This window comes from Narcine bancroftii, chromosome 4 (genome assembly GCF_036971445.1).
Source record: "Narcine bancroftii isolate sNarBan1 chromosome 4, sNarBan1.hap1, whole genome shotgun sequence".
Classification (NCBI taxonomy): Eukaryota; Metazoa; Chordata; class Chondrichthyes; order Torpediniformes; family Narcinidae; genus Narcine; species Narcine bancroftii.
In genome coordinates, this window is record NC_091472.1 from 262270693 (window position 1) to 262280895 (window position 10203).

Genomic DNA, 10203 nt, shown 5'->3' on the forward strand with positions numbered 1-10203 from the left:
AAAGCCCCCCCCCCCCTCCCCCCCCCCCCCGGTACCAACAGGAGAGGCAATGAACAATGCCTCTAAGACTATGGACAGTAGAGACAATCAAGACAATGTGCCCCAAGCCTCCACATCAGCAAAGGGCAATTACAAAACCATGTGTTGGGCAAGTCTGTAAGCCCAACCCAAAATATTGGGACTGGACTGGGTTGAATGTATATAGTTTAAATGTATATATTGCTGCATGAGTGAAAGTTATAAATATATTCACTGTGACATGTGGGGAGTAGTTCAAGAAAGGGGATGTAGACCACCACTGCCATTAGCTGCTCTGCACCCGCTGCAATCACATTGCAGCCACCGTACTTGCAACAGCACGCTGTGCAAGCATGAGCATCACAAGGGCATGTTAGTAGGGAGCAGATGCCATGCTATGGGCTCTCTCTGTACCATGTTTCGCACATTTGGTTGTGTTCAGTAAAGTCTTTGGTTCTCCTCACCCACCAGCTCGACTCATTATTAAGCACGTAATAATGAACAGCACTGTTGGAGCTGGATCTGGCAATGCAGTCGTGGGTCAGTAACGTGAACAAGAGCAGGCTGAACACACAGCCCTGAGGTGCTTTTCATTCTGCTACTGAGCTAGAGAGTCTGTTGTCTTTCCATGAGGAAGTCCAGAATCCAGAAGCCCACAATTCTCTTCTACATCCTTCTGATGCAACCATGATTTTCTTATAGTGCGGTGAGCAGCATTATTCAATAACCTGGTTAATGAAGAGAAGGGTCACCATGACTTTATCATTCCCTTATTTGCCTGCACGGAGATCCTCGGTCTTGTACACATAGATCCTCAATCCTCCTTCAGGTCCTACTATTTTCTGTGTACAACCTATCTTAATTAGTCATCTTTTCAGATTAAAATTCTACCTGTCCATCTTCTCACATCCAATACCATTCCATAGCCTATATCAATCCTCTTATTATCAACAGCATAACAAATTCCAGGTACTTTTAAAATTTTACACCATGTTGTATGAAGTCTTAGTGAGAATTAAATGATGTGTTAAGCCACAATAATTAGTAATTTCACAATCGGCTCTAAGTTTTAATTTTATTTGTAGGTATTACAATTATATTGCACAAATATTTTGAATGACCGTGCTTTAATATAAAATGGCTTATTTGTGATTTTTCATGCATAAATTAATTATATATGAATATCCCATTTATTATTTAGTGCTTGATATCAAAATTTTAAAGTTCATTAAAAGTTGTGATCTTTTTTCTATTTTACTTGCTGGTTTAAAAAGACTTACTGCTCATCTGGGTTGGTAACACAGATGCTGACATTCACCAGAAATCTTTGCAGACAAGAAAGAAGCAAAGGATACAGAATTCTTTGTGAGCAGCTTTGTTTTGTGAGTGGCGAGTGTTGTGACTTTGCAACTAACTACCAATATGGGATGATTGACAGGTAATTTGCAATTTTGGATTGATGTAATGAAGACAAAATGGGTAATTTGTTTATATCTCTCCAATTTACAATATAACAAAAGTAATACTCTGTGTGCTTCAGTCTGAAGCCCTCAGATGAAGGTATCACATAGATCAGCTGAAGGATGTTCTGGACTACCAGGGAAATAGAAAAATTCCACATTCATTTCAATGAAGGTGTCAATCGTGCTTGAACTTTGCAGTTTTTTGGACAGGTAATTTCTTCAGCCTCATCTTCTCCGCAAACAGATCCTTGTCAAATATATCAGACTGATTTTGAGGGAGAATCCTTAGTGACAACCGACTAGTTAGTTGCAATACAGGTGAGAACAACACTCATCCCTTACGATATTGGATCTTACGCAATTCCAGACCCAGCATCACAGATATCAATCAGGCTGTAATATTAAATAGTGTTAGTGAGCTTATTATTCAGAGGGTGAGATTCTAATATTTATATTCTGCTGCAACAAGAGCAAGTAAAACATAAATGTCCTGTGATATTCCTTTCTTTTAAACCCCAAAGGTAGAGGACCCATGATTCGGAGCCGAACAGGAGTGTGGGTATGACAACGGCTCTGTATACGCTTATCTTTGTGAGGTTTTTCAGTTGGTTGTTTTTCCAGACTCTTTTGTGTAGTCTTCCAAAGGCGCTATTTGCCTTGGCGAGTCTGTTGTCTATCTCATTGTCGATCCTTGCATCTGATGAAATGGTGCAGCCGAGATAGGTAAACTGGTTGACCGTTTTGAGTTTTGTGTGCCCGATGGAGATGTGGGGGGGCTGGTAGTCATGGTGGGGAGCTGGCTGATGGAGGACCTCAGTTTTCTTCAGGCTGACTTCCAGGCCAAACATTTTGGCAGTTTCCGCAAAGCAGGACGTCAAGCGCTGAAGAGCTGGCTCTGAATGGGCAACTAAAGCGGCATCATCTGCAAAGAGTAGTTCACGGACAAGTTTCTCTTGTGTCTTGGTGTGAGCTTGCAGGCGCCTCAGATTGAAGAGACTGCCATCCGTGCGGTACCGGATGTAAACAGCGTCTTCATTGTTGGGGTCTTTCATGGCTTGGTTCAGCATCATGCTGAAGAAGATTGAAAAGAGGGTTGGTGCGAGAACACAGCCTTGCTTCACGCCATTGTTAATGGAGAAGGGTTCAGAGAGCTCATTGCTGTATCTGACCCGACCTTGTTGGTTTTCGTGCAGTTGGATAATCATGTTGAGGAACTTTGGGGGACATCCGATGCGCTCTAGTATTTGCCAAAGCCCTTTCCTGCTCACGGTGTCGAAGGCTTTGGTGAGGTCAACAAAGGTGATGTAGAGTCCTTTGTTTTGTTCTCTACACTTTTCTTGGAGCTGTCTGAGGGCAAAGACCATGTCAGTGGTTCCTCTGTTAGCGCGAAAGCCGCACTGTGATTCTGGGAGAATATTCTCAGCGACACTAGGTATTATTCTATTTAGTAGAATCCTACCGGCACCACCTACGGCTCCTAGAACGCTTCCACCAGCGTTGTCTCCGCTCCATCCTCAACATCCATTGGAGCGCTCACACCCCTAACGTCGAGGTACTCGAGATGGCAGAGGTCGACAGCATCGATTCCACGCTGCTGAAGATCCAGCTGCGCTGGATGGGTCACGTCTCCAGAATGGAGGACCATCGCCTTCCCAAGATCGTATTATATGGCGAGCTCTCCACTGGCCACCGTGACAGAGGTGCACCAAAGAAAAGGTACAAGGACTGCCTAAAGAAATCTCTTGGTGCCTGCCACATTGACCACCGCCAGTGGGCTGATAACGCCTCAAACCGTGCATCTTGGCGCCTCACAGTTTGGCGGGCAGCAGCCTCCTTTGAAGAAGACCGCAGAGCCCACCTCACTGACAAAAGGCAAAGGAGGAAAAACCCAACACCCAACCCCAACCAACCAATTTTCCCTTGCAACCGCTGCAATCGTGTCTGCCTGTCCCGCATCGGACTGGTCAGCCACAAACGAGCCTGCAGCTGACGTGGACTTTTTACCCCCTCCATAAATCTTCGACCGCGAAGCCAAGCCAAAGAAACCCCAAAGGACATGATACATTTCATAGAGCAGCGGCTTTGATCAAGAATGTGAATTGGATTGGACACAGACCCAATCTGCAATGACAACAATATCTTCACTGGAGAATTCACTATTTAATGGGGACAGGACACAACACATGTTTATTTCAGTCAATATAACTTGTTCTGCTTCAGACAGAAAACCAAATAGATGTGGGTCAAATTAGCCCACATTTTCCTCCAAAGCAAGGTACTGAGTTTCCCTTTTAATTTTGCGGCATTATGTCATGCACCAATTACAATTTCAAGGCTCAGGTTTTCCACTGAATTTCACAAGGACTGTATCATATTCCATGTGACATAAAGGGCTGATTTGCTTGAATGAACTCATTGAGGTTGAATGGTTCCACAACACTGTTGGCACCATTATAGTCCCTCAGTGAGGCCAGCTGTCTGCGCTCTGCAGGAACTAAGACTCTGCCCTGGATTGCCCTGATGGCTTGACCTCAGTTTGCATTATTATTTGCATTATTCACAGTTTATAAAAGTATTTTTATAAATCCCCTCACTTAAGCATTTAATTGATGTAAATTCATTTTAAAAAGTCTTAATATGTATTAACTGCATTTTAAAATATCTCTGGGCTCTCAGGTAACTGGTTAGTCTGGGATAGAATTCACAGATGATTCCAGAGGTAGGGGATGGCTTAATGGGGTGGGATGGTCATGCAGGAGATACCACACTCATTGAATGCAATGTAGAAACTTAAGATTCTCATTGCCTTCCTGGATGCTCCTCCTACATTTCAATTAAGCATGGAGCAGGAATTCTCTTGAATCAGTATATTTTTTCAAGGATGATTTGACATCTTCGTTGAAGCATTATCTTGTCCTGGTAATCTCTTGCTGTGATAAAGTTCAGAACACAGTGCGTTCATTAGGAATTTGGTGTCAAGTGTGAATGGCACTCGGCCGTGCCATTGGAGCCAGCTGTGTAATTGGAACTTCAATACCAGGGATGTTGCCTGCAAGCAAACAATACCATGGTTCACTTATACTGTCAATAGATTTGGAACATTTTGCAGAGACAGTGTTGGAGGTATCATTCCAGGGCTTTGAAGTGCCTGCTGCAGATGGACTAAATCCAGCTGTGAAGCAGATGGATTTAAACAGGAAAGTCTGCAGATCCTATGTTTGTAGTGCCATACACAAAAATACTGGAGAAACTCCGCAGGTCACACAGCATCTATAGGAAGCAAAGGGTTACTAACGTTTCAGTCCTGAGCACTTCGTCAAGGGTCAAGAAGGATCCCATGCAAATACGGGTCTTTATTTGTGTGGCACTATGTGACAAATAACTTGCCGATCTCATCAATGAGAAGCTAATATAAAATAAAATGTCACACAAATTAAAATACACAGATTGAACATTGAAGAACTGGTGGGATTTAGTAAAACATTGAGCACCAAGTGATGTCAGGATCAATAAAAATACCAAAATCTGATCACTTGACTTCACTGACCATTGACACAATGTTTAGTCATTGATTGCCCAAGTTTCTGTACTAATGCCTTTGTTCCCAGCACTTGATACATCTGACATCACCAAACTCTTCTGGCTGCAGTAAACTCTGAACCATCCAGCATCTAATGAAGGGCTTTGGCCCAGAATGTTGACTACCTATTGCTTTCCATGGATGCTGCCTGACCTGCTAAGTTCTTCCAGCACTTAAGTGCATTGCTCTAGTTCTTCAACTTCTGCAGTCTCATTGTTAACCAGCATCAGTGGGGAATATGAGGTGGCTTGAAATCTTCTTTGTATCAACCTTTAAAGAAATTGCCAAACTATCAGTCAGTTTCTTACCCTTTTTAAATGATTTTGCATTACATATTTTAAGGCTGAACCAGTGATTCTCAACCTTTCTCTTTCCACTCACATACCACTTTAAGTATTCCCTATGCCATAGCTGCTCTATCATAAGTAAGGGATTGCTTAAGGTGGTATGTGGGTGGAAAGAAAAAGCTTGAAAGCCATGGTTTTAGTCGTACCTAATTGACTTTTTATGTGCATGGTCTTATAACTCCAAAGGAAATGGGCCAATGACAATTTTTCTCAAGCAAAATATTTCAGTAACATTTGGGTCAAGAGCAGTGATTCTCAATGTTCCCTTCCCACTCGCATAGCACCTTAAGCAATCCCTTAGTAATCACAGAGCACCGATGCAATAGGGATTACTTAAAATGGTATGTGAGTGGTAAGAAAAAGGTTGAGAACCAGTGGGCTAAGCAATAGTAAAATAAAAAAAGCCTCAAATACAGATCAAATGAATGACTGTCTCACCACTGAGGTGTTAATTCTTCAAAGAGGATGTTGCTGCTAATCAGCCTACAACAGCATTGTCCTGTGTATGAGCATAAATAAAGACTTATTTTGCATTATAGTTGATATATAATTCAATATTTGAACATTGTATGAAATTGCTGATTTTTTTTCCAGATGCATAAATAATGGATAAAGAAGAGTTATTCATGCCAAGGGATACAAGAGGAAAATTAAATCATTAGCCAGGTCTGGGGCCAAATGGCTCACGCCTGCTCTTATTTCCTATCTTCTTATTAATGCTACAACAGTACCAGTGACCCAGGATCAAGTCCAGTGCTGTCTGTAAAGAGTTTGTATGTTCTCCCGATGTCTGAGTGGATTTCCTCTGGGCACTCTGGATTGCTTCCACTCTTCAAAACATATGTGGGGTTGGAGGTTTGTTGGGATATTTGAGCAGCATGGGCTCATGGCCCAGAAAGGCCTGCTACCATGCAGTATGTCTACATTTAAATGTAAACCTACAAACCTGTACATCTTGAAGGGTGGGAGGAAAGTGGAGCACTCAAAGAAAACCTATACCAACACATGGAGAACATATAAACTCTTTACAGACAGTGCCAGATTGAAACCCATAGTTTGAAGAAGTTTTTAAAAAATACTTTAGTCCTCTAATGTGGATATATTAATAGTGGACCTTCATTTGTTATTCAAGATCAAGTGATCTCTTTTCTAGTCATTCCTTTCTAATAACTTCCATTCCTTCTTTCAGGTTGGTATGTGGGTTGTAGGACAATTCCCACCCCATTATTCAGAGATCTGCAAACGTATCATCTTCCCTGCTCACAAATTTGCATTTCTCCTTCGAATTCTGCAATCTTCCACTTAAAGCCACAAATAACTTTCATCTCATTCTCACACTCAGCAAATGTTTTTCCTTATCCTCTTCCTCCAGAACAAGGTCAATGAAACTGCTTGTCGAATGTCAGGTGCTCCAGTTCCTGCAAAGTGCCAGTGACTAAAGTGAGAACCTCACCTTCCTTCAAGAAGGAAGAAATAGTTGTATAACATTGAACAGTACCGCACAGTAAGGGGCCATCAACCCACATTGTTATGTCAACCTTTTTAAACCTACTCCTCAGGTGATAAACAATAAAATCTGCAGCTGCTGGACTCTAGTGGAGAACACAAAAGCACAGGAAAAATTCAGCAGGTCATGCAGCATCCATAGGAAGTAAAAGGCTGTCAAAGTTTCAGACCTGAGCATCAACCTAACCCTTTTCAACATCACAGCCCAAAATCCTCCATTTTTTCTTACATCCATGTGCCCATGTGTCTTTTAAATGTTCTTATTTATTCAGCCTCTGTCACCTCTGTAAAAAAAAATCATGGTACTCAAGCTTCCGTTCCCGTGATGCGTCTGACTATCTTTTCCATAACATGGCACATTCTGTAAAAAATTCAATATTGAACAGCTTTTGTGCCAAGGAATCACTGTAAAATAATAACTACATGCACAAATTCTAAATGTTTAATGCTGCCACAATGTAACAATACCATAAAGCTCAAATGACATTGAATTTAATAAAATTGGTATCTAAACAAGTTGTCCTAGTCTCGACAGTCAACATTGAAATGACTAAAAACAATCTCTCAGGTGAAAAGAGCTTTTGTTCAAGGTTGCAAGCATGCTCTTAAGTAAGAACTGTTCTGGCTAGCCGGACACAATTCAGTGCTGCAAAATGTGAGGTGCCAAAAAAAAAGTAAGAATGAAAAAATCCATTATGAAACATCATGGGCTGGAGTTAAAATGGGGGAGGGGGAGGAATGGTAAAAATGAACATTTCTACATAATGAATCTGCTTCAGATTACTTCACTGGCAGTTTCTTGTTATATTGTTCAAAGGCTAAACCCTTTGACTGATCAGTTACGATATGTGATCAGATGTGGTATTTCTGTGGCTCTGGAGACTATTTGGCTGTTCCCTCAGCTAAGAGGATGCAAACAAATAAGTCTGGGCAGGCCAGTCTCCTAAGTGTTATCTTATTGCTGGGCTATTTACAGCAGGCATCTCAAAGAAAGAGAAAAATATCACCTATCCCCAAATATCACCAAGTTCAAAAAATGTACTTGGGCTTAGTGGGTGATTGGGCAGCATGGCTTTGTGGGTTGAGAGAATTGTTACTGTTCTGTTTATCTAAATTTAAAGTTAACTATAATGCTGTATCCCCCCCCCCCCCACCCCCTATTGACTGGAATGTCAAGCAAACCAAAGGCAGTGTTCTGTCTGAGAACAACATTGCCCAATAGAGAAACCTGAGTTGTATCTAATCATCCACATTGGGCAGACCACGCCATGTGCAACTGAAGCAAGTAAATACTTCTGTGCATTTCTACATTGTACTTATGTAAATGACAATAAACTCTCATTTCTCATCTAATTTTTACAACCAACACCAGGATCCTCAAGAAAATTATCCATTCCAAACTTGCACATGGATTAAAAAAAAGTATTAGAAAGAGGATATGATTCAAGGATGTATGTACAAATGTCAAATCAGGTTTATTGTCATCTAATTATAAAAGAACACCTGACTAAACAGTGTTCTCCAGAACTCGGTACAAAACATGCAGACATGCAACCAGACATAACACACATACAGACAGACAATGCACATGCAGCACAAGTATTTAATCTGTACAAATAAACAAACAAATAAATATTGTTTCTTACATATGAACATCTTGGATGGTTATAGTGTGAGCATTCTCTCCGCATGTGGGAAGAAGCTGGTCCTCGGCCTGGTGGTGCTGGCTCTGATTCTCCTGTATCTCATCCCTGACATGAGCATCTGAAAAATGTTGTGTGCAGGTTGGAAAGGGTCCTCAATGATTTTGTGCACCTTCTTCAGACAATGATCCCAGTAGATCATGTCAGTAGTGGGGATGGAGACTCCAGTGATCCTCACTGCTACTCCTATGTTCCTGTGGATTGTCCTCTGATCCATTTCTCTGCAGCAACCATACCACACTGTGATGCAGCTGGCCAGGATACTCTCGATAAGGCTCCTGTAGAGGGTTGACAATGATAGTGACCTTGCCCGCTTCAGTCTTCTAAGAGATGTTTGTATTTGCAGTTGAGGGTAAGAAATAAGTTTGCTTCAAGAAATAAAGATAACCATAGAGAAAACATTTGAAATTGGTTATTTGACAGAGAACAAGGAGACTAAACTCACCAAAGAGTCAACAGGAATGAACATGAATGCAAAATGTCTGGAGGTGACAGAATAAAAGCTTTGTGTCAAGGACAGGAGAGTGTTGGGTTTGTGGGTGGAATAGAGGTTTTTCAGAGGATTGTGCCCCACTTCTTGCAGGATATGTCATAAAAGAAATATTTTGCAAAGGAGTACTGTGTAAAAACATGGGCAGACTACAAAGCAATTATAGAAAAGGAAAACTGCAGCTTTAGTTGTCACTGAAGACAACATTTTTGGCTTGAATGAGGAGTTATTATCATATGCACCTTCACACTGGATTTGTGCCCATATAAGTGCTCACCATCTGGTGTACAGTAACATCTGCTCTGACTGTAGAAGTCCACATTTTATTAATAAGAACTGGTGAATCTAATGCACTCAAAGATTGACTTAGCAATGTCTGTACTATGTTTTACTTCTGTTCTATGTTTGTTCTGCAGGATCTATTCTCCTACATGTTGTGCTTGGATCTCTTCATTTTACTGGAGGCCTTCGTATCGGAGTAAAAACACAAAGCTGGAGAAACTCAGCAGGTGAAGTAGTGTCAGGTTTGAGTCCTTCAAGGTATGGAAAAATTCAGCAGGTGTCCAAACAAAAGAATAGGGGGCTAGGGGTGGTCAAAAAGACAGAAGGTGATAGGGGAGAAAGGAATAAGGGGACAGCAGCAATCAAGGGGATGGGGAAGGGAGGAAGGAGAACTGGAATAGGAAAGGAAGGAGGGAAGGGGAACAGGAAAGCAGGTTATCAGAAATTGGAAAAATTGATGTTAATGCCATCTGGCTGGACAAAGAAAAAAAAACAGGTGTTGTTCCTCCAATCTGAAGGTGGTCTTGGTGGGACAGTACACAAGGCCTTGGACAAACATGTGAGTTATAAGAGTGTGACATAGAACTGAAAAAGTTGCCTACTGGAGGTCTCTGTCACTGGTGCAGATGGAGCGGAGGTCCTCAACGATGGAGAGAAGGCCACAAAAGGAGCGCCGGCTGCAGTAAATCAATCCTGCGGATGCACAAGTGAAATGTTGCTTAGAGCCGAAAATTCTGGAGGATAATGTGTTCGATGCAGAGGCGGGTGGGGAGGTAGGTGAGGATAAAGGGGATTCTATGTTTGTTGCATCTGG

The 10203-nt window shown here is 41.7% G+C and overlaps 1 long non-coding RNA gene across 1 annotated transcript; it reads left to right on the plus strand.

Moving 5' to 3' along the window:
* Positions 1-1299: 1299 nt before the first annotated feature.
* LOC138760110 (uncharacterized) lies at positions 1300-9661 on the plus strand. Its single transcript, XR_011355423.1, has 3 exons — positions 1300-1456; positions 6003-6074; positions 9524-9661. It is a non-coding gene; the product is annotated as an uncharacterized lncRNA (long non-coding RNA).
* The last annotated feature ends 542 nt before the right edge of the window (positions 9662-10203 follow it).